The following is a 26,619-nucleotide window of genomic DNA, read 5'->3' as shown; positions in this document are numbered from 1 at the left end:
TGAATGTCAGATTACAAGCAATGAGTGTGAAACCTTTCTGAAGTGAGATTAACTCTACCAGTGCTGAGTTTATATGTACTGTTCTACCAACTGATGAAAGTACTGTATTCATCTACATAATAGGCCCCACGACAACACCATAATAGGCACCACTACAACAGCATAATAGGCACCACTACAACACCATAATAGGCACCACTACAACAGCATAATAGGCACCACTACAACAGCATAATAGGCACAGCTACAACACCATACAGGGACCGCTACAACACCATATACGTAGTCACCACTACAACAGCATAACAGGTACCACTACAACAACATAATTGGCACCACTACAACACCATATAAGCACCACTACAACAGCATAATAGGCACCACTACAACAGCATAATTGGCACCACTACAACAGCATAATTGGCACCATTACAACAGCATAATAGGCACCACTACAACAGCATAATAGGCACCACTACAACAGCATAATAGGCACCACTACAACAGCATAATAGGCACAGCTACAACACCATACAGGGACCGCTGCAACACCATATACGTAGTCACCACTACAACAGCATAATAGGCACCACTACAACAGCATAATAGGCACCACTACAACACCATAATAGGCACCACTACAACAGCATAATAGGCACCACTACAACAGCATAATAGGCACAGCTACAACACCATACAGGGACCGCTGCAACACCATATACGTAGTCACCACTACAACAGCATAATAGGCACCACTACAACAGCATAATAGGCACAGCTACAACACCATACAGGGACCGCTGCAACACCATATACGTAGTCACCACTACAACAGCATAATAGGCACCACTACAACAGCATAATAGACACCACTACAACACCATAATAGGCACCACTACAACAGCATAATAGGCACCACTACAACAGCATAATAGGCACAGCTACAACACCATACAGGGACCGCTACAACACCATATACGTAGTCACCACTACAACAGCATAACAGGTACCACTACAACAACATAATTGGCACCACTACAACACCATATAAGCACCACTACAACAGCATAATAGGCACCACTACAACAGCTTAATTGGCACCACTACAACAGCATAATTGGCACCATTACAACAGCATAATAGGCACCACTACAACAGCATAATAGGCACCACTACAACAGCATAATAGGCACAGCTACAACACCATACAGGGACCGCTGCAACACCATATACGTAGTCACCACTACAACAGCATAATAGGTACCACTACAACAGCATAATTGGCACCACTACAACAGCATAATAGGCACCACTTCAACAGTATAATAGGCACCACTACAACAGCATAATAGGCACCACTACAACACTATAGGCACCACTACAACACCATATACTGTACGTAGTCACCACTACAATATTAGCATAATAGGTACCACTACAACACCATATAGGCAACACTGCAACAGCATAATGAGCACCGCTACAACACCGTATAGGGACCGCTACAACACCATATAGGCATCACTACAACACCATATAAGCACCACTACAACACCATAATAAGCGCCACTACAACACCATAATAGGCACCACTACAACAGCATAATAGGCACCACTACAACACATACTTATAGTGATTAACCTTGATCAACTAATCAAGATCAACTAATCAAGTAACAGTACTGAACAAATTAATAATCTGTCCATATAATAAACAGAAATGTTTACCTGTAAGCCATCAGAGCTGTAATAATTATCCTTCAGGAAGACTCTTGAAGAAGACTGACAAAATGCAAGAAACAGTTTAAAATCGACAATATCACTGGCCTATTCTTTAGGCTGGAGTCAAATTTGAGCAGAATCACATACAATTTCATATAAATCCATAGCAAATTAACTTAATACCAAACTCCAAACCCTTCTTCATATTACAACCCTACAGAATACTGCATAAAGCACAACAAATTTATTGTCAATAGAAATGTACAGCACCTCACTCTGACAACAACATATTGTGTCTGACGTTTTACAAACGATGGAAAAGGTAGTTGAGGACCAGAGTTGACCTTGGGACCAACCCATCAATGAAAATACTTTGTGTCACACCTCAATAATCAAAACTAAATAATTTGAACAAAGGAAAGAACTCCCAAATTATACATATGAATTATACAACAGTTGTAAAAAGAAGTTGCACTTTACCCCTGTCCCCCAGGGTTTGGCTTCACACCTTTGTTAATCTACTAAACCACAGGTGCTACTGTACTGTAAATCAAAAGGGGGAGGGTGAATGGGGAGGGTGAAGGTGAAGGTGAAGGGGTTGGGGAAGAGCCTGTCACAACCCTGTTAACTCTCTATACCATCCCCCTCTCAATTGGAAACGAAACTGAGAGTAAGAATGGATTATGGGAATATTAGAGTGTTTGAAAATTCCCAAACTTACTGGATTAGATATTTACAAGTGAAGAGCTTACCTGTCTCCCCACAACCTCTCATTCTACCATGCCTACAGTAGAATAAATTGGTAATCTTTTAACACTGTGCACCCTCTATGACAGACTCCTCCGGTCAATGTCCTTCCTTCTCATTCTACCACCCAAAGTGCCTACATCATTCATTTGTTTGTAAGCAAGGAGCGGAGTAAATTTCGTACACTGAAGACTAATGAAAGTATTCCATGTATATATATTACATTCCTTCAAACACTTGTATTTCATTTACTGGCAGGCACAAATTTTCCTGAATTAAGAGAAACCTAGACAGTAAGGTTTTTATTCAAGTCATGACAGTAACAACAAAGAACTAAAAAGCAAAAAGAAAATTTGACCTATAAAGATGTGTTTTGCATTGGCTATAAACTTTCACCGATGCTATAATTAAGAACTATAATTATCGGTGGTAAATCTACAGTAATGAAGGTAATTCTGTGTGCGCTAAAGTTACTGATGTAAAGAACCTACTGTATTTGCTTTGCCTTCATTCATGCTTCAAACAAATTATGATGCATGCTTTAGTTTATTTTGACAGAAGAATAGGACAAGGAAAAGGAAATAATAATTTCACAAATGGTTCCTTTGTATGTTTATTCTTCTACTGCAAAAAAAGGGAATACAGAGATAAATGCAACCCTGGTGTATATTTGAGAGCCTTCCGATCACCCTTGACAATTAAGAATACAGACGAACATGGATTAAAAAGGTAAGACATCAGGGAAAGCAGCAAATTTGTGGAACACGAAGCATCTCTAGTGTGTACCACAATGGGGAACTTCAGTGTTTCAGTAGTGGTCACTGTCATATCGGTCCTAGCAGTGCGGTAGCTATAGCTCTGGGACCTAATGCTCGTGTTATACTGTACAGTATCCTGTTTGCAGATCTCCAAAGATTTTGTAAAGTGCTGCAGTATCTCAATCTATGTGCTAATTGACAAACGAATGATGATGGGCAACATTCCGTGGCTAAAAATGGGCTGGTAATGAGTGGTAAAAACTGTAAGTTAGATTGAATGTCACACTACTAATACTGTATGTGTGAATTAGGGAATGAGGCAGGTACTTTGCCCAGGAGTGTCCTTCCCAGTTTACTGAAAGGAATTTTCAGTGATTTCAAAGTCTGCAGCTTGTCAAGTTCTGTGGGCTAGAGATCCCCATGATTTGGGCATTTTAATTTTCAGCATTTCACTATTGGATCGGTCTTTGTATTGTACAAAAATACAGTACTTACTTGCCTATCCTTACAGTCATATATGGTGAATGTTAAAAACACATACTGTAGACACTGTCTGACCATGCAGTGACCAGCACTGTCTGACAATGCACTGATATGTGTGCTGTTTTTTACCTCACTTATCAGACCAATCTTTCGGACAACGGACAACGAACTTTTGGATTTACATGCAGCTAGTTCCTGCAATTAACAGTAACAGTAGCCAGTACTGTACACATCTAATAAACACCCTAGAGGCAATATTTAGGAAGCAGTCAACTCTTCCATAGTCCCAACCATAAGGAACACACAATTAAAACACAACTACAGTACTGTACAGTAGGAGTCAATGAAACATACCCAGTGTAGTTAGTCACCTGGTATCCATCAGCAGCACACTTTAGGAGGCCATTGCCTTAATCTTTGTCATAAATGACCCCACAGTGAGGTCAGACCTCATCAAGACTAATGGAAGTACCCTCTTGGGGTTATTGTAAACACAGTATGACCTCCTCCCCATATCACTGTGTCATAGTCTGGTCTACTGTGCACCCTTAGTCCATTACAATTTGTATATATATTAGGAAAGACATCTTTGTCAATATTTCGGGTTCAACTTTTCCCTAATAATCCCAAATATTTCAGGGTTATATTAGATCATTAAAATTCCATGGCATGATAAAGACACAGTGAAATTCAATAAAGTCAAATCTTGGTTATCAGGGCACATACTGTGTATCTGTTAAGTACAGAGATTTTATGAAGATTATAACAACTGAAAGAGTTAGAGGTGTATTGTACTAGCTTGGTAAAGTACTGTAAATGCTGATGAACACAGGTAGCAAGAAAATACTAGAAAGCACCATAGTAGTTGTCATGAATATTCAGCAGAATACATTATTATTATTATATCAACATAATATTAAAACATGGTGGACTGCTTGTCTTCTCAGAGTAAGGAAACCAATATCAAACAGAACTTTACACATGATGGAAATACAGTGTACACACGGTTACATCTCTATGTTCCGACGTCTTTTTCCGACGTCTTGTTCCGACGTCTTTCCGACGATTTTTTTGACCAACATTTTTTCGGACCCAATTTTATTTTAGCAAAAAATTTTTCCGACCAATTTTTTTTGGACCAACATGTTTTCAGACCAAATATTATCGGACCATTAATTTTTTGGACCAAAATTCTTTTGTCCGAAAAAATGGGGGTTCAAAAAAATTGGGTCCGAAAAAATTTTGGTCCAAAAAAATTTAGTCACCCAAAAAAAATTGGGTGCGAAAAAATTGAGTCCCAAAAAGAAAATGGAAAAGAAAAATTGGGGTCATAAAACTAGTTTTCTTGTATAAACAAATTTTTGGATAAAAAAAAACTGCTCCGAATTTGATCTTTTGTCGGAACATAGAGACGTCGGAACATAGAGACGTCGGAACATAGAGACGTCAGAATTAATAGAGACGTCGGAATTAATAGAGACGTCGGAACATACATCTAGGGTTGTCACCGTACACACAGTTTTAGTCTTTGCCTGTATTGTTAATTAGGTTAACTGACGAAAGTTCCAATGTATGTTGTCTTCTGTATCGGGTTGCTAATGTCTCAAAAGTTTTGAAAATGTGAGAGTAATTGCTGCAAGGCAAAAACATACAGCCATACTACTCTATGAATGAGTCTTTTAATTTCTTAAACATCCAAAAGTTTAACTGTGCAAATGTTTCTTTCAATTACAAATAATCCAAGAACTACCATCAACATTTTGATCAGGCATGGCAAGCATTACTGTCACCGTTTTATATCAGGCTTGACTTGAATGAGATGTAGACTAATCAACATGATTATGACATGATATAGAAGTGTGTACACACCATGATCATGGCAATAAGCCAAGCATTCCTAACCCATTGACTTGCCATAGCCACAAGAAGAAGAAGCTGTTTAAGGGAGATTACCTCAACTGATAAAACTGATTTGATATCAAATGCACCATGTTGAGTCACAGCTATGGAATGCACCAATTAATGGGATATCCCTGTGGTAGTTTCAGGTATTGGCTATAGGTGAAACGCATATTAATACAACACACTGGACACAAGAGGTACTTTGTTGTGTTTGGAAGGGACTTGTTACTTTCTGCACCACAATACTGCGTCTGGTGTGTAGAATTATAAGTAATCTAATCTTCATTTGTTGGACCTGTCCTTACTGTACAGTGTGTGGTATGTATACTCTGAAAGCCGTCATGGCAGGAGAAAGTGTACCATTAGAACTGGAACAAGAATATTCTAATAAAGTAAAGAATGAATGAAACATAAACGATAAAGAATAGTAAAAATACAACAAAATATGACAAGCTGGCATTTCACAGCGTACTGGAGTTGGGATTAAAGGATACTTACAGTATCAGGCTGTAAAAGACTGTAGAACCTATCTGAAATCCCAAAGCATGTATTAAAGGTAAAAATCCAAGGTATTCCGGCAAATTTCCGTAAGATTTGCTATCCACTACAAAAACGCATGTGTAGACAATTTGGATGGTAGAATGAGAAGGAAGGGCAAAGACCGGAGGAGCCGGTCGTTGAGGGTGCACAGTGTTAAAAGATTACCAGGGCATACTAGACACGGTAGAATGAGGTGCTAAGGTTGTGGGGAGACAGGTAAGCGAGGAACGAAGTAAATACTGCATTTAGATATAAACTGTCTCTCACATGTATACAGCAACCTACAGACATGCTGTGTAAAACACATACTGTAAAAGGATTTACCTGCATCCGATACACCAGGGTAAGTTACTCAACAAAATGCTTGCATAATATTACTGACTAAATTCATGATCAAAGTCTATTTCAATAGCTTTAGAGGAGATACTGTAACTACGTTGACGCAAAGACTGTTTTATTTATTTTGTATATTTTTTATTTGAAATGAAATGTGAACGTTTAAGCAAAATAGCTGTACTGTAACGAGATTGTAATTTACTTACAGTAGCCAAATGTGGCTTAAATTATCAATAGAAAAAATTTGTGAACTTGCTGGCACTGTAAAAAGGAATTGCAACCTTTAAAGCCATTCCAGTTAGTACTGTACACCCTTTCATATGAACCTGTACCTTACAGTAAATATCATTACTCTATGCTCTAGTGAAATAAAATGCAATTTAAGAGCTGATTTGAAATCTACACTCTAGTTCTCTCTCCCCATGTACTTCACTCTAAATATCTCCAGGCTGAATTTCCACATTGATATGTAGATTTCTTAAACTGTGAGAACTATTCTGCCTCATCCCTAAATTATTTAACACATTCTATGATATATCATTCTCTAATGCAATCCGCAAAAAAAATTCTGCAAATGTGCAGCCAGAATAATATATTTCTATCAACAATATTTATGACAATTATTTCATCTATTGCGATGCAGTAGACAGGCCCAAAAAACGAAGAAGAAATGTCAATTTCTCCAGAAAGTTACCTTGAATAGAAACAGGATACTAAGATGAAAGGAATAGCTAGATGTTGACTGATGAAACCCTGGGGGAAAATATGCCAATTGTGAATTCTATCTTTTGTGAGGTTTTCATTGGGAGAGAGATCTAATCACTATTTTACCTATCTCATATTGAGTATCCAAATACAACTGATAATTAAAGGTACCATATGTCTAAACAACAGCAATGAATTCAAAGCAGTGTCAAATGTGTCCACAGATGCCCTCGTATCTGTACTTGGAGCCCTCCAAATGGAAATACGTCATTAATAATGTGAGATGATGGCCTTTGAGGGAGCTAATTCATTTCAACAAAATAAAACATTTACAACAAAATTTATCTGGGGTCCTAACAACATGCCAAACATCTTAAAGGTGTAATCACTTATAGCCCAAAATTAAAAGAGTTGCTAAATTATATTTTTTTGTTTTTTTGCAAAGAAATCTTCTCAAAATCTCTTACTGTATCTTGCCAAGTTATTTATATTGAAGAATGTTGAAATAGGCAATGTCTCTGTGAGTGTGACAAACTTGTTAAACTTTGAACCTGACTTTCGGCATATTTGAGGCCAATATTCCAAAATTAACGATTTACATTGGATATTAATTACGAGAAGGCTAGTACTCATCAAGGGGTTTATTCACCAAAGCTCTACTGTTGTTAGAATACAGTAAAATGTGTATTTGTTATGTATCACATATACACTATTAATGATCATGGTTTGCTTGTTTGCAAAGGTAATATCTAGTTAGCTTCTGTATCACATATACACCACTAATGATGATGGTTTGGTTTGCTTGTTTGCAAAGCTTACAGTATATCTAGTAAAGCTTCTGTATCACATATACACCACTAATGATGCTCGTTTTGTTTGCTTGTTTGCAAAGGTTACTGTATATCTATTTAGCTTCTGTATCACATATACACCACTAATGATGCTTGTTTGGTTTGCTTGTTTGCAAAGGTTATATCTATTTAGCTTCTGTATCACATAAACACCACTAATGATGATGGTTTCGTTTGCTTGGATGCAAAGGTTACAGTATATCTAGTTAGCTTCTGTAGCACATATACACTATTGATGATGATGGTTTTGTTTGCTTGTTTGCAAAGGTAATATCTAGTTAGCTTCTGTATCACACATACACCACTAATGATGATGGTTTGGTTTGCTTAGGTTTCAGTATATCTAGTTAGCTTCTGTGTCACACATACACCACTAATGATCATGGTTTGCTTGTTTGCAAAGCTTACAGTATATCTAGTAAAGCTTCTGTATCACACATACACCACTAATGATGCTCATTTGGTTTGCTTGTTTGCAAAGGTTATATATATTTAGCTTCTGTATCACATATATACACCACTAATGATGATGATGATTGGTTTGCTTGTTTGCAAAGGTTACAGTATATCTAGTTAGCTTCTGTATCACATATACACTATTAATGATGATGGTTTTGTTTGCTTGTTTGCAAAGGTAATATCTAGTTAGCTTCTGTATCACACATACACCACTAATGATGATGGTTTGGTTTGCTTAGGTTTCAGTATATCTAGTTAGCTTCTGTGTCACACATACACCACTAATGATCATGGTTTGCTTGTTTGCAAAGCTTACAGTATATCTAGTAAAGCTTCTGTATCACACATACACCACTAATGATGCTCATTTGGTTTGCTTGTTTGCAAAGGTTATATCTATTTAGCTTCTGTATCACATATATACACCACTAATGATGATGATTGGTTTGCTTGTTTGCAAAGGTTACAGTATATCTAGTTAGCTTCTGTATCACATATACACCACTAATGATGATGGTTTGGTTTGCTTGTTTGCAAAGGTTACAGTATATCTAGTTAGCTTCTGTATCACACATACACCACTAAAGATCATGGTTTGCTTGTTTGCAAAGCTTACAGTATATCTATAGTAAAGCTTCTGTGTCACACATACACCACTAATGATGCTCGTTTGGTTTGCTTGTTTGCAAAGGTTATATCTATTTAGCTTCTGTATCACATACAGTAAACACCACTAATGATGACGGTTTGGTTTGCTTGTTTGCAAAGGTTAAGGTAATAGTTAGCTTCTGTATCACACATACACCACTAATGATGATGGTTTGTTTTGCTTGTTTGCAACTTTATCTAGTTAGCTTCTGTATCACATATATACCAATAATGATGGTTGAGTTGATTTTATATTCTCTCATTTAGACACTGGGCTGTACTGTACTGTACATATGTATGCAAATTTTAATGGGATTGAACAAGGCAGGTCACACAAACTGAAGTAATTATGTTTAATATTGTTCACTTGGAACAATAGCTTCTACTAAATTTTAGAGCATCAAATCTTTTGGACCAGTTCATTAAATTTCAGATATGTTGATACAGGTGTCAATGATCTTAAACAGTTAGCTGTTTTCCTCATTTCAATTTAAATGAATGCTACATGTTTCTAACTTAAATGAAATATTACAGCATACTACTAGCCCCTTAGCAATAAATTATTTTCCTCATGGATGGAAAAGATTCTCATCTAGCTACATAAAGAGCAAAATGTACTTTCACCAAGAAATTGCCCAAGGTGATAACCTTCTTCTGTCATTTTTTGTGCCACTGAAGTCCACGTTGCAATCATAATTGCATTTCAGCATAAAGACTATTTGGCTGTCTGACATCACCATTGCCTATGCATGAAAACATGGCTGTCCATCGATGCATGCATAAACTTAAACAGAGGCCAAAATAATTTCTTTTTGATTTCCCACAAGAACAAGATAAACATATTATCTTTCTGGCAGATTAGTGGAGTATGGTAAAAAACATCCGTAATCAAAACGGCTTCTGAGACTGAACAGGCCTGCGCTGTCGGTGCATAAAAGGGATTTCGGTTGGTGTTTTCCGCTGGCTTCATTGGAGTATGAGAATTGCCCGTTTGTTAATTTCGCATGAGCTTGCATCACTCAACAAATGCCAATCGGGTTTGATCTGTTTATCACTATTGAAAGCAAAATCAGTAAAATAGAGTTTCACTCACACTGTGAATGTTATGTAAGCTTGATTTATTACTGTGCAACACAATCTAAAGGGAGCAACAAAAGCTAGGTTCATCACCCAGGTACACTTAATGTGATAGGCAATGGCAGCATCCACTGGAGTAGGATATACATGTACCTGAACAGACACCCTAAAAAGACAGAACAGAAATTACTTTTGGGCATAATTTAGGCTAATGACAGAAAACGTCTTACCAGCGAACTCCACAAAAGTGGGATTGTTACTATTTACAGATCTCTGTTAATTGCAGACTTAAAATTATCCCTTTCAAGTTAAACAAACTACTTGCAGTATGCCAGCTTTCACACTGTGCCTTTAACAATATTGTGCTGACATTAATACAGATAAGCACTCATATCATCTTCTTTTATATGATTACTTGGTTATGCTTGCTTGCCTTCATTTTATGTGTACTCACTTTCAAATATACCAATAAACACAATATATTGTCAATTTTCAAGTGAACCACAACAGTTCCCGTGCAAATTTCACATGCCAAAGTCAATTTGATAATCTTTCCTTGTAGCTCTGACTTCATACAGATACAGTATATATATCCAGAATGGAGCCAAGGTCTAATTTGTTGCCAATTACAGGCCAAGTAGAAGAAGAGGCAGTATCTGCTACACGGCAGGACAAAAATAGCTCAATTCTGTGTTTGCTAATCTGAGTGAATTTTCACCAAGGTTGAATATGAAACATTGATCATTGCATAGCGCAGAGAGAATTGTTATCGCATTGGATCATGCATAAACATGGTGCCATTGAAGCAGCTTCTTGTGTTTGGTCTTGAGCATTCACAAATTGAAGCACATCCACCAGCAAGTACAGTATCCACAAGATCATCAATGGTCAAAGCAATATCATCTTGGAAAAAACAAAGCTGTTTTTCAGACAAAGCTTTGAGAGATCTTTTCTCTCAAATACTGTATCTTACAGCGTTTCCATAACATTGCATGACTCATTTGGCTGTTCTAATGATCTACTACAGTATATACGCAAGGACACTTGAAAATTGAAGCACAAGGGGTTAATAAATATCAGACCAATTTATCAAAACACTACACAACACGAACATAATTTGGCACAATGTGGTACAGTATGACTCACTTCAAGAGTACGAGAGCTCAAACTAAATAAGAGAAATAATCCAGGAGACCACAAATTCTGTCATTTGTTGCCTTAAAATACTGTACAGGTATGTCACTCGGTGACCAACTGCTATGGAAACAGAATTAAAGTTGTCCAAGAACAAAGCCAAAACCAGAAACTGTTGTAGCTGGTTTATTGAGATACTGTATTTGTAACACTCAAAGACTTTGACCAAACTTTTTGATAGAAAAGTTCTCTCAAGTGAATCTGGAAGAAAAATGAAGGAATGTCATGGTATGAAGTAGCTGTGTAAGAACTTTTGTGGAAAGATTTTTTCCTCCTCAATTGTTAACCCTCTGGTTGTTACTTTCCATGGCCAAAATCTTCCTCCTCTTCAGCAAATCACAAGCTAATGTAACTGTAACAACCACAACATTCTCCACACTTCATATAGACTCCATCAAGCCGTCACTGAAAAACCCACCATAGCCTACAGACGTCCACGCAACCTACGAGACCTTCTTGTGCGTGCTGCTGTTCCACCTCTAACTTCTAACCCTACACCCACCCATTCAGCATGGTACTTTCAAATGTGATCGTACCTCGAGATGCATCGTCTGCAGCCACCACATTGTTGAATCCAATTCCATCACCAGCCACAGCATGCAACTCACACACAAGACTACTGTAAGGGTCACATCACTTTCACAACCTCTAATGTCATCTTTCTGATCTCTTGTAGAGTTTGCAGCATCCAGTATGTTGGTGAAACCACAAACACCCTCAAGAAGCGGTTCTATGGTCACAGATCCACAGTCAACACCATGAAACTGAGACCGCAGTTGGAAAACACTTAAACCTTCCCAACCATACCATTAATGACATGTCCCTACAGAGGATTGAATCCTTACTGTAGGTAGCCGTCCTGACCTAGAACGAATCAGCAGAGAGAGACTGTGGATGCAATACCAGTTTGAAGTCAACCCACCTTTAGAATATTGAGTTATTATGTTTACAAGTCAAGGGTCACATGCACACACACACATCTACACCGAATCATTACCGCACTGGTTCCTTTTGCTTTCAGCAAGGAATCAATAACTACTGTACATAAAGCAAGCAACAGAATGAAAGCATACTGTCCACCTTTACATCAATGTAATTTCCAACTTGTCTAAATTTGTCACACAAAATACGACAAACACAAATGAAATGTTGTACACTTCTCTCATTAAAATATGCAAATAATTATCAATTTTTTTATACTTTAACATTGCTTATCAGCTTAAACAGTCTTTAAATGTCTGATAAAATCAATGTTTTTCATCATCTGTACTAATTATGATTCTCTACCAAAGAATTCTGCACAGTTTATTACGTGTTATCTTATTAAACCTATTAGCCAGAAAGTTAAAGGGTTTATCCTGTTCATTACAAGCCAATCACCTTCCATCGATTACGCTTGTTTCAGGCCCACATGTCCTTGGGCAAATGAAGTAACTGTCTTTTCTGACCATTAAGTGACACTAAATGACTCTGGTATTAGTGTTTTGGAGATTCATAAAGACCTCATTAAGCTGCATGTATCTCAATCTTTAAACAAGCCAATTAGGGTAGGAAATGAAACCAGGATCAGGGGAATGCACTATTTAAGATCTACTCGAGAGGTTGCAGGTAATGAGATTTTGGATGGGAAAGGAATCATTGATCTGCTCCAGGCATTGAGTGCAGGGATAATAAAAGCCACGTAAACAGCTCGCCTGTAGCAGTCACATGTATCGGAGGGTGTAACTTTGTTGTACTGTATTTGACAGAATGGTTGTTATAGCTTAAAGTATTTCAATAAAGTTAAAGCTTTGTACACGTTCACAGTATCTCAGGAGATACCATTACCATGACAGATTACACTGCATGTTGCCAATATTGAAGGCTCACAACACTAGGCTCAAATCATCATAGAAGACTCATTTTATCTTGCATCATTCATCATGACATGTTTATAAAATATATTACTTAGCTTTCAATGCACTTTACTCTGTACACACAGTTTTTCCATCTGCAAAACATTGCACTGCACAAATGCATTCATCTACTGTACACACATGCAGGTGTCCATCTGTATAACATAGTACTGTACTAATGCATTCATCTATACTGGACACACATGTAAGTGTCCATCAGTACACATTGTACTGCACTAATGCATTCATCTACATATACTGTACACACATGCAGGTGTCCATCTGTATAACATTGTACTGTACAAATGCAATCATCTACTGTACACACATGTAAGTGTCCATCTGTATAATATTGTAAGTGCATTCTTCTACTGCACACTCATGTACAGTAAGTGTCCATTGTATAACATAGTACTGTACTAATGCATTCAGCTATACTGTACACACATGTAAGTGTCCTTCAGTACACATTGTACTGCACTAATGCATTCATCTACATATACTGTACACACATGCAGGTGTCCATCTGTATAACATTGTACTGTACAAATGCAATCATCTACTGTACACACATGTAAGTGTCCATCTGTATAATATTGTAAGTGCATTCTTCTACTGCACACTCATGTACAGTAAGTGTCCATTGTATAACATTGTACTGTACTCATGCATCATCTATTGTAAGTGTACACTTATGTACTGTAAGTGTAAATCTCTTTTCACATTGTACTGCACTATAAATGCATTCATCTACTGTACACACATGTAACTGCCCATCTGTATAACATAGTACTGTACAGTACTAATGCATTCATTTACTGTACACCGATGTAAGTGAAAACCTCTATAACAACATTGTACCGCACTAATGCATTCATCTACTGTACACTTAATATGTACAGTAAGTGTAAACCTCTATAACATTGTACTGCACTAATGCAATCATCTACTGTACAGTTATGTACAGTACTTAAGTGTAAATCTCTATAACATTGTACCGCAGTAACCGCACTAATGCATTCATCTATCCAATGTTAAGTATACAGTACAGTGCACATGGCACCACAGATATTACAGTGCTCAAGGAAATTTAATCAAACCATTCAAGTGTGATGTACCCAATGTTAATCAAAAGAGTCTGTCATGTGTCACCTATATCCTCTCCAAACAATCCTTCAAAAGTATTCATATTAATCATAAATTGTATATTGTTGGACTTCATGAATTCATTGTTATAGTTTGTTTCCTGTAAGTTTCTGTTAGGAGATATTTTCATAACAACTGTTCAGAGTTGTAGCAATAGCACTTGCTTATATTATGCTTACACCACAAATGAGAAGTACAGTAACTTGGACTACTATACACTAATTAATCATTCGTATTTCTTTGTTTTAACCTGTAGACAGAAATAAACACAATGACACAGAACTAGGTGTTAATTGATTTATGCTATCTACAGTAGGGGAAAAATAGAAAATACTTTAAACTGAACCCTCAGCTCCAGTCCCTTACACTGTTAACACTAATATTGACAATGTCAGTGATATTTGTAACTTTCTGAGACCTGAACGAGGATTTTGATTGAAAGACAGATTCAAATGAAATAAAATAAAAATGAAGATTGCATGAAAATACCAACCCAAAATAACTTTAAAAGGTAAGCAGTGATCATTGCTTACTTTAGTGTAACATTTCTGACCCTAACTCAAACATGCATCTTCAACCCTCCCCCTCCCTCCCTCCCCCTCCGTCTTACTGTACATTGGCTATCTCTTCCCCTACCCCTCGTTCCTTTAAGGACCATAAAGTACCCATCCATGATAGCTTTAACAGCCTCTATTTCTACTGTATACATCTCATATAGTAATAAATTCTTCTGGAATGATTGCGGGCTCCCTCAACTAACCTTACTTAGAGAGGATATAAAAGGGAAAGTTTCATGTGTTTACTTCAATTGATCCCAAGAGCACAAACACCTCAACAAAATTGAAATGTACCTTCCTCAGCAGCACATCAGTATCCCCCGGCGACCTACTAGTCGAGAATCAATCTTAAATATTTTTAGAAAAAGTCCTCCTTATACAGTACTATGCTAAGCACCAAAACTCTAAACCTATGTCCCTGGTGTTACCCTGGCCAATCAAGTAATTCATATCGATGAGATATTTAATGTGTGTGCAGACAAGCTGGTCTGAGGCGACACTAATCCTGTTGCCAAACAGTCTATTAAAAGCTATCCCTCCGCAATAACTATTGATTACTGAAGTAATAAATTTGACTCCACAACATGAACTTCCAACTCTAGCAGAATAAACTACTACACAATGAAAGCCCAGATATTAAAGGAGTTCACCTATCGGTAAAATACAGAGAATATGGGACAAGAACTTGTACAGTAAATGGAGGCATTTCACACTTGATTATGTTCAAAATTTGCATTTCATTGATGTACAACATTTCTAATGGTACCACACTCAATCCCTCAAGGAAATGCAAGGTACCCGATTAAACAATAACAGTTCACCTACAGTAAACTGGTCAGGAAACAAGGCATACACTTTGGAAGTTTGCAAACTGAACAATAACCAATAAATTTGTGGGACACAAACAACACCTTCTGTAAATAAGAAACCTTTTATAATGACTTGACAATTAGGAAGAAGATCGTTATGACTACAAACATCTCTTTAATAATTGGATTCAAGATGTTTAGACATCTTCGTCAGAACGATACAGAGCTACGGCATGGAGTCCTCGACTCTCAAGCTTCCATTTTGTTCTTTGGAAAACTTGAAATTAGCTAGTAATGTAACTATCAGCCATTTCATGGCGGCACCATCCATATTAACATGTACAGTATCAAGGAGATATTTGTCTCTGTATCTTTAATAATGAATACAACGCTAGCAGATCATCACTTCTTCGTAACTAAACTTAACCTTGGTGCTGCATTTTAAGTATTTTGTGCCTTGACAAGAATTATATGAATTTTAAAAGCCATTTCCAATAAAAACAATCATTGAAACTGGGGCTTTCATTTCAAATTCAAACTTACCAACCTATCAAAATGGTGGCTTTTTGTCACTACATAAGATGGATGGAATCCATTAACCATTAGGGATAAAATCAACATTAGGAGCAAAATTATTGCAGCACAATATAGTTATGGCTACAGTAGTCTAGCTGATCTGCAGTACTGTAGACTAGTCACCACTCTCCTTCTTTATTCGGCCAATTTGAGACTCAGCTTCAGTTGAGATTGTCAGCATCTTTTTTTGCTCTTAAAAATATTTAAATTTACACTTTTCAAAGCCACTCAACTGCCGCCCATGCCCGAACAAATCAGACAACAGACTATCAAAACTTGCTAAAAACCAGAATGCAAAATGCATTGAGGTTTCGATGACTTCAGAGCACTAGACGTATGGTTGTTAGTACTGTAGTATAACCAGGACTAGCTTTTACAATAGAAATGGCAAGAACCACCATATATGTCAATAACACTAGATGCCATGATAAACATAAGTCATTTTAATGTACGTGGCTATACACACCTCCACCACAAACAAAACTTGCTAAAATGATATCGGAAACTACAGAATAGTTACTGTACTGTAGTTCAAGCTACAACAGTAGGTCTGAATGCACAGCAGGGGATTTCAACATGAATAATGTAATACTTCTGACTTCATAATGTCAGCTAAAGGCTCTCTCTAAGTAAACACAAATTTTGTTTTACAAAGGCTACTTTCTGTACTCACTATTTGTAAGAATTTGTTGTTGTTGAAACATTGGAGTAAATTATGATCGTAAGTGACCAAGAAAACCTATATTAGAAGTTTTGTGATCCCTGTGAAGTCTCTGGAAAGAATATATTCAATTTCACATTTTGTTGTGTAAACTACAAACAGTGGGCCTACTGTATTAGCCTTTATTGACTTTGAACCAATTGTCTCTGCTATTGGGTATTTTATTATTTTTTTCTATACTAAAAGTACTGTTACCAGTGAAAACTTTATGGACATTTGTTTGCACGCTCGTCACTAGTGAACTTACATTCATGAAGACACTCCTTTAATCCATCACCATGCTAATGTATTCAACCGAAATTCTGCAATATGGGACTTGTTATCTTAGCCTAGATTCAATGGCCTTCCCCTCTTATACTTGACTTTAAATACAAAATGAAATGAATCCAACCCAGCACATGAAAAGGTTATATTCCCAATGGCTTCAAGTTGTACAGTACAGCAGTAACAGCAGTCAAGATCTTATAGACCTGTGCCTTAGAATTACATTGAATATGTATTTAGGGATCAGTACTTGATATTGGTGATAGCATTTAAAAAACTGTACTGTAGTGTAGCCAGATATTGCTATATTACACTGTGTAGTAAGAGAAATATACTGTGTACATATATTAATATATCCAATGTTATCGTAATTAAGAAGAGGCCACCTGTACTACACTACAGAGATCAGCTTAACACATGATTACCTTTCACAGTAGAACGACCTGAATTTCACAGAGTAGTTAATAACCTGTGGACGTTCTCTACTTTCTACTCTTTTTTTATTCAAATTTCATTCTTGATATACTGTATATCCCTTTTAGTTTCTTTCTTTCTTCTCTTTCAATGATTCTCTATCAGCACTGAGATTTTTTTGAAAGCTTCATCGTAAGGCAAATTGGAATGTGAGAAAAAGTGTTTGGAAACATATTCAATGACTATAAAGTTACAAAGAAGCTACGATGGTGTTTGGGATATTCTGATTGCAAAGGAAGTTAAGATATTAATTTAATTGATTTATAATGGTCAATCTCAGAATGAGCAACAGCCGGGTTTAAGACTTGAAACAAGTTTTTTAAGCACCTAAATTTACAGATATCACTTCCACCATGAAAGATGCCCTTCACAAATGCCATGAATTAGTCATAAGCTAATCATGAAGTAACATGGCTTAGTGCAAAAATACTGTAAAATTTTGCACCTCTTTGTTGTAGTAGAGTCGAGACAGATAAAGTGATGAGTGCACTGAAGTAGTGAGGTTTAAAATATACCAGGGTTGTGAAATTACTATAAACATGTTTGCTCACCCCTTCTTTACCCATGGCTTTCCACTCATTCAACAATTATGTTGAATTACAATGAAACTTGAAGTTTACACTCACCTCTGTCCCCCTCCCTCTACACACGTTATAGTCACCTTGTCCCCCCCCCCACCCAAACCATCTTTAATGTAACCCTGACCAGGACTCTCACAAGTCCGAACATATATGACCAAGTTAGCATTATGCCGAGTATATCTCTAACCCATTTATGCACCCTAGCCCACCCCCACTTAATCCCACCAAGTTCCCCAATCCCCACTATGTCAATGACTTGCAGTAGTTCCCATACATGCAGCCTTTACCAAGTTTCTGACAGATTTCCACCACCCAGTTACTGCATGCACTGAAACTAATTTGTTCACTCGCTTACAAATGTAACAAATCTGGAACAGTTAAACAAGATTTCCTCACAACATACGAGTAAACAACATAAATAACATTTTTATGTCATGTCACAACTTGCAGTGCCTCCAAACGAATGAAACGGGACATTTATCGGTTTCCTAGAGAAAAGAGCTTTTCCAGATATTGCCTTCCTGTGATCGATGCATTAAAATAATCTGACTAATGTAACGAAGGCTGGAGGAAATACTGTAGGAGCATTCCCACAAGTCTGCACCATCATACATAATTAATTTACCGCAAGGCACGATATACCGTACACGATGAGTCTTGTACCAAGTAAACCTGGTATGCATTTCCTTACATACATATGAGAACCGCAGCAGAAATTGCACGTCTTTGTAGAATAACTCAATGTCTTAAAGCAATACTTGTGTAAATTAATGAATAGTCTCTAGGTTGTTCTAAAAACAACATTACAAATTTAAACTTGGAACCATAGGATACAGTAGCTAGCACGGTACAGAAACTGCACCCTTACTGTACATATATTGATTACAGAGTAGAATTCTTTAGTGTGATACACTTGACTGCAAATGTCATGTTTTGTCAACCTATGCGGTCTAGATGGGATAAACACTGGTCTTATCACTAGCATTACAATTGTATCTGAAGATACACTATCCCAGTAAAGTATACAATGGTATATTCAAGAAATTACCAACTTTTTTATCTCCATTGCAATATTTGAAAACTGAGGAGATAATTTATTCATATATGACTAAGAAACAGATAATTCAATTGGATGAAAACTACACAAGTGTTCTCTGTATGAAGGAAAAGGTTTAAAATAAAAACAAGCAATGTTGTTGACATACTCGATACTTGTTACTTAAGGTATCCACACATACAATGACAGATACTGTGCATAATTGTCAATGTAGTTTGATGCTAGAGAGTGACAAAACTACAAACCTGAGTTGATGTGGCAGCTCACCTTGTCACAGTTTGTGTCATTTCAGATCAGTTTGTTGCGAGGATGAGACCTTTAGTGTCATCTATACCAGGATACAGCAGACCTACTAAACTCACAATAAGCATTGGTTTGAAAGTAAGAGGTGTTCATGTTGATGTTGAACGGTGAGGGTAATCAAGTTTGTTTCAATTCAAGTGGACAGAAGCATAATACCATTAGAGTCCAGAGGTAATGTAAACTCCTATCAATACTACCCCCTGCACTACTTTTTTTTTCTAATTATTAAAAGTTCAGTGCACCTAAAGTTTGTAATGGTTAAAGTTAAACAGTGAGGTAAGTGTTAACATAATGTGGAGGATAAACCATATGCAGTACTTACAGTTAGTGCTGCAATGTGTACATAACAACACACAGTAGTCTAACAATAGAAATGTTTGAATGTGTTACTGGTCAAATTCAGAACCATCACAGTCACTTGGGTAATGGGGACACATATGGTTTCCAACATGACATTCATGTTTGTAGAATGACACAAAATAATGTCCCTATGTACAGTACTACTAGTGTATACAATTTTTTTGTGTTTTGTAGATCGTTCGGCATCAACAATTTGACACGATAGAAAACTCACTATTTGTTCAAATTGTGTTCATCCCAAGAGACACAGTTAGTAGAATGCATCAACAGTTACTAACGAAAATAACATCTTCAGTCTTGTATCTATAAAGGTTACTTTGAGGTAGATTAGTAAATTCTACTATTTTGCCAACCAACCTACTTTTTCAAAAATTAAAACATCTTTTGTGACATTAATCACTACATTATTCTCATTCAAGGTATCTGATGGCAAGAGAAATTACAAACGCAACCCACCAACTTTAATTTACTAGACTAACTTATGCCCATGTTTGTTTAAACAAGAAATATTTATTTGTTATGACAATTTTTCACAGCCATTCAAAATGCCCTCCAGCGTAACTTAATAATAATAGTGACATTTCAAGTAGAATGAATACACTATTCAAATTTTATTTTGGGCCTTTTGTATTCATTTCTTTCTTTTGACTATTTTTGTTTACCAGTATAGGATAATAGTATCTAGCGTGCAATGTTTATAAGAAGTAGGGCACTGAGAGCACTTCAAGTTATACTTTCAAAGAAAAGACACAGAAAACATTGAAATAATTCCTCCCATGTCGACCGATTGAATTCTACAATTAGAATGCTGCACGGGCAACTGTTTATGCAAATCTAATCACAATCAATTGAAAATTCACAAAGTTCTTCCTTCGTGGGCTAATGTCATCACTAATGCTTGAGAGTTTAGTATTAATACACAACTTGAAGGAAAATCATGGCACCTGGTTTTATATTATCAAGCTTGAGTTCTTTATCTGATAGCTAATTTTGCTCCATCTTATAGCTTTTACTCAGTTACATACTTACACAGAGTTTGTTTCCTGAAGTATACAGTATTGCAACGTAATGAAATTGTCTAATATATTTCACAATATTAATGGGCTTTTGACGAGAACGTAGGGGTGATTGAAATCTGTGATAAAATTTCTTTCTTCTCTTATCTAATTTCGGGTTTTTTGTCTTTTTAATTGTCTTTACCTCCAGCAATAGAAACTGTGTTATGTGGGTATTGCAGATGGAGCATGGAAGGACTGCATTATAATACCCTGACAGGGCACTGTAGGTAATACATCCTGGATGGAGCCCTGGATCTCTTACTTACAGTACAGTGTCAAACTTGGTAGTTCTGTACTATAAACAAACTCTTGACTTTTATATACTGTAGGTGGACTGTGGATGTCAGCCTGCATCTACAGTAGGTCAAAACTACAACCTGGCCAGCTCATTAATTGATGATTTATTTGGTAGATAAGATATTTTTGTGAATTTTTTTTTCATTATCTTGAGGTCAGAGGTCCCCAAAGATAGAGAAAGATTAAACAGGACTTTGTGAGAGAAAGTTTGGAGAGTTATCTGTTTTATGACAGAAGGCCAAAATTCTAGGTGCCAATTGTTCTTGTTAAGTACAGCAAAGTGTCTAAAGTCATATGAGGTTCACAAAGTTCATTTTGAAAATCCCTAATAAAACTAAACTCATAACCTACAAAAATGAAAATTTAGGTTTTACCATTTTTTGTGTTACAAACAACTGTTGAATTGTGTATAGCCTAACCACCACAAGCCGGTGCTACATACTGTACATGGCCAAACTTACCCTACAGGTATGAAACTTTACAAGTATTTTGCAAAGTGCTTACACAGTATTGGACATACTGCAGCGAATATCGAGAGGTGCTTTTCCAATCCTGAATTGGCAATGAACTATTATGATTGTGACAAAATGACTTGATCAGCAGGATGTCTTTTTTGCTATATAATCTGTCTATCATTAGGTTCTTTGCTATAGTAAGCCTACCTAAAGGAAGAAAGCAGGACTACACAGCAAATCTTTAAGATCAACGTTACTCTGTTAATCTGTTAATCTATCAATTTAAATCTTGTTAATCCATCAATGTGAATCTTATAAAAAAAAATTCTCAGCTGACTTGTACCAACTTCAAAAACCTTACCTGGCCTACTGTACAATAGGTGTACACTAGGACTAGTGTACAGAGACTCTACTCTGGGTCTTCTGCAGTACTTATGTATACAACTGGACTAAGTAAGGGCCTAATTTAGGCTATGGAAATTCAAGTTTTAGATAATTTGCAACCACCGCCCAAATGCTCCTGTTAATAATTGTACTTTTCTTAGAGTTGAAGTTTAAAGTTGAAGGTTTACAGTCTTGTTCAAATTCAAGGTCCTCTCAAACAACTTTACAGCTTAACCCTGGTCATTGGTACTGTAACTTGTCACACCCACACACCAAAGTGTGCACAATTCAATCAATCTCTCCTGGGTCACCACATCCACATGTCCCAGGGGGACTTCCCATAGGGTACAGCCAAAATCTGACACACACAACTATATTAACAAGTTACCTCACAAGTCCCTGTTTATGCACCTGGGTGAAGAGAGGCAATGGAAATAAAGTCCCTTGCCCAAGAACACAACATAATGATCTGGCCAGTACTTGATCCTATAATCCTAATTAGATCACAAGTCCACTGCCTTGACCACTTTACCACAATGTGCATGCCCCCCTTTCTTTCAAGAGGTTGTCATCATTCACACAAAAAAGAAACTCCTTCACACGAATGCAAGTTCCAAATCATCAAACAGTAGTCAAAAGGTATAGGCTATCATGCAGTTGGTGCATAAAGTTCCAGGGGTGTCAATTCAAGGTCAAATCAAAATATTTTGGCCATAACAGAAAGGGCAGTCAACAACATATTTTATTACAATAGACTTTAACATTAATTATTTAAGATGTCAATAATACATTCAAACAAATATACTGATCAAGGTTCATGGGCAGTTCACCTCTGAAGCAAGTGAATAAATATTAAGTCAGTTGCAAGTTGAGTTGTTCTTTTTTTTTCACATGGACCTTTATCAGCATGGATGCCACTGTTTCTTTATTTTCAAAGTAGCTGTACCCAACCAATGCCCCTGACATATTATGCCAGTCTTTTTAGTACTGTGTAGCTGGCCACGTCATTAACACATACTGTACACAAAATACCCACACAGTACACAGATTATAATATTAAACTGGCATAAGGAACAATTGGGTTCAATGATGGGTCCTCTGATTATAACACTGCAAGGGTACAGTATTTGACAAAGTATCCAACACAGCCTGTGAGCCTCCACCCGACCAACCTTTGGACTTTCTTCCTTTCATAACTTGCATCATAAAAGACTTTTTCTTGATGTAGCTGCATGCCACTCTCACTTCATAAAATGTTTGGAACGCACTTTACCATTAATAGCAAAAGACATTTATTCAAGGGAACCCAACTTTCCCTTAACTTGATTTTCTATATAACTTAGTGCATTGGCCATTTATTCCCTACACCCCAACCACCACCAAAATGTAAGTGTGTTCAATACTGGCTGGAAAATATGTAACTCACAGCCTCTATAATTAAAATATCTTGTATGGGCAAATACATCCATGTGAGGACACATATCACATTGCTTGCCTTTCTTGAGAGTAAGTACATGACTTTATGTGCAGACGATTATTGTATGCCTAAATGTTGTCTAGGCCTTGCCTACATTCAAGAGGGCCTAGCAGTTGTTATAAGCTCACTTCGTAAAGACCTATGACCAACAATATAACCTAAGCTGATTTGAATAGTTGGTCCATAAGCTTAACTCATGACCTTAGGCTATGTCACTATGCGGTAATTTCTCCACTAACAATATCCTCTACTCTAGTATTATGTTGAGCCTAATGTTATTTCCTAGCATATATTCGTTAGGTTAAAGTGTAACGTCTCTTCGCCTCGATTCGTTTCTATAATCAAAAAAAGAAGAACGGAATGCAGGGGGAAAATGTCTTACACAGAATTCTTGAGCTGCTTCAATCACGTAGTAACCTTAGAACGAAATTCTCCGTTAAACCGAGTAGCTTTATTCCTGTATTCTTAGAGAAAGCGTTAACTTTTCTAACTGAATACCACAGTAAAGTGTACGGAACGAGTAGTAAATTTCTTGTTGTAAAGTTACTGTTGAGTTCAGTATGAAGCACACAGCTTCAGAGCACTAAGGAGTCGTACTTCCGGTGTACACATATGACTGTTCTGACAAACCAAACAACTGTTGCTGCATGCCGCCCTCACTTCAGAAGACTAATTGAAATGCATTTTACCATTTATTTCGAAGAACATTTTTCAAGTGGCCTCCACTTTAACCCTCTTTGACTCGTATTGGCCATTTATTCCCGGCACGCCCTGTAAGCCCGGAACCCTATGCATGACGTCAACATCGCGGCCTTTGATTTTATATTAAGGCTATACCCTAACGTTAGTTTTACATTCCGTACAGCACTAGTGCAGGCAGTGTAGGGGTATTGCCTGCAGAATAATTATTTGAATTCAGCCAACTGCTACTTCAACTTCTTTCTGTATAATTATTTCTAATATCATGGTACTGGGGAATATCATCACTGCATTATCACTAAACGTTAGTAATATGGTGATATGCAAAGACGATACTACTATCCTACTAATCGGCAGTTTGATAGCATGTGACGTCATGCATGTGATTACGGGTTTACTGTGCTTCACGGTGCCATTTATTCCCTATACCACGACCACCACCAAAATGTTAATGTTTTCACAACTGTCGAGAAACTACTAAAATAACAGCCCATATGATTAAAATATCTTGTATGGGCAAATTGCGCGCATGTGCGGAATTTGCATGAGTAATTGCATGATTTGTCGCGTGTGCCCGATTATTGAATGCCTAACATTTCCTAAATAAAAATAAAATAAAACTGTTAGCAAACTGCTTATCCACTAGAGATATTGTGTAAGAGAATGTGTAAAAGTAAGTTGGCCTGACGTTTCGATCCTAGCAGGATCTTGCTAGGATCGAAACGTCAGGCCAACTTACTTTTAACATTTCCTGTCAAAAATCTTCGTCATTATAGGCCAAACAACTTAAAACATACATTTTGATATGTTTCCAAGGACAAATGGTGCTGAAAACATTGAACTTTTATGGTCTCACATGCATGATATGTTTTATAATGTAGTATTTATTTGCCAAGGACAAATGATGTTTAGATGTACATCATCCAAGGTGCATATTGTTGTTAGTATGAAGTTATAAGAATCTGACTTTATAGAGTTATTGTAATATATAATATATATGTATATACATTGGATTAGAATTAACGTTCAGCTCTGCACTGAGAGCCGACGTCATCATCAATTTAGCTTTAAAAGAGAATTCCAGAGATTTAGCATTTTTCTTAAGTTGAATATCTTGAGAAGAACAGCTGTAGAAACATCACCAGCACTCGAGTTTTTTTTTTTTTTTTGTTGTTGATTGTCTGGTAGGCTACTATAACATATCCAGACTTTATTTTGCCTAATGTCAACCTTTTCATTTTATGGAAAATTCCATAGACTACGAACATCTTGAATTTGGACATCTTGAAAAATGAAATAGTCATATGGCATTAGTTACTAACAGCTCCTTTTTCAAAACGAAGTCAGAAAAATAAGAAAGTTTATTATGCCTAAATGCCAACTGCGTGAATAAATGTGTTGGAATTTGAAATTTCTTCTGTTTTTAATTGATGATTAATTATATTGTATTTTATTCTGGAGTTTTACTACATATTATGTGTCACATATTTTTTGCTGTTACATAGCGTTTTAGAGCACTTTTGTGGATCTTACGCTGTATAAAATAAAATAAATTGTTATTTTTATCAATTATGCTTATTGTTCTAAACTATTTTAATGTATACTCCTAATCTTTCCTAATCAGTCGCGCAGTTAGGCTACTTACTTGCCTTTTCCGCAAAAATTAATGTATAGGCTGTCTATATACAGTAGTTGTATTGTGTGTCAGCCTAACTTTGCAGCATACAGTCCTTCGTGAATATTTAGATTCTTTGATTCCCCAATGCGCAAATTGAGAGAGCGCTCGGGTGTGGAAGTGGATGCATGTTCTGTCCCTATCATCGGACGCCTTAAGATAAGAGCTCACAAGATCTGTCCCTTCTATATAATTACTTTTGAATCGAATGGGTGGACCACAATGTTAGGTAGTTGTCGCGATCCCCCCCCCCCCCCGTTAACCCCGGCCAAGTTGGTACCCGCCGTCTTCGCCTGGGGGCTAGGGTAGGCCTACCACGTCCCAATCCTTAACCACGCTAATATATTCATGTTAGTAATAGCACCACATGACATGCGCCACAGTTCATGCAGATTGATTTTGAAACCTT

At 36.8% G+C, this 26,619-nt stretch overlaps 1 protein-coding gene across 8 annotated transcripts in view; it reads right to left on the bottom strand.

Moving 5' to 3' along the window:
• LOC139969417 (liprin-beta-1-like) overlaps nucleotides 1-24,389 on the bottom strand; it is a 123,380-nt gene extending 98,991 nt beyond the window's left edge. For 6 of the 8 annotated variants that reach the window (XM_071974354.1, XM_071974355.1, XM_071974360.1 and 3 more), the window contains exon 1: nucleotides 24,219-24,389. The gene's annotated coding sequence lies outside the window, so the exon portion shown is untranslated. The remainder of the gene's footprint in view (nucleotides 1-24,218) is intronic. The other 2 variants (XM_071974361.1, XM_071974362.1) reach the window with 1 other exon arrangement.
• Between the last annotated feature and the right edge of the window lie 2,230 nt (nucleotides 24,390-26,619).

Source organism: Apostichopus japonicus, chromosome 7, assembly GCF_037975245.1.
Source record: "Apostichopus japonicus isolate 1M-3 chromosome 7, ASM3797524v1, whole genome shotgun sequence".
NCBI lineage: Eukaryota > Metazoa > Echinodermata > Holothuroidea > Aspidochirotida > Stichopodidae > Apostichopus > Apostichopus japonicus.
This window is presented reverse-complemented; position numbering and strand designations above follow the sequence as displayed.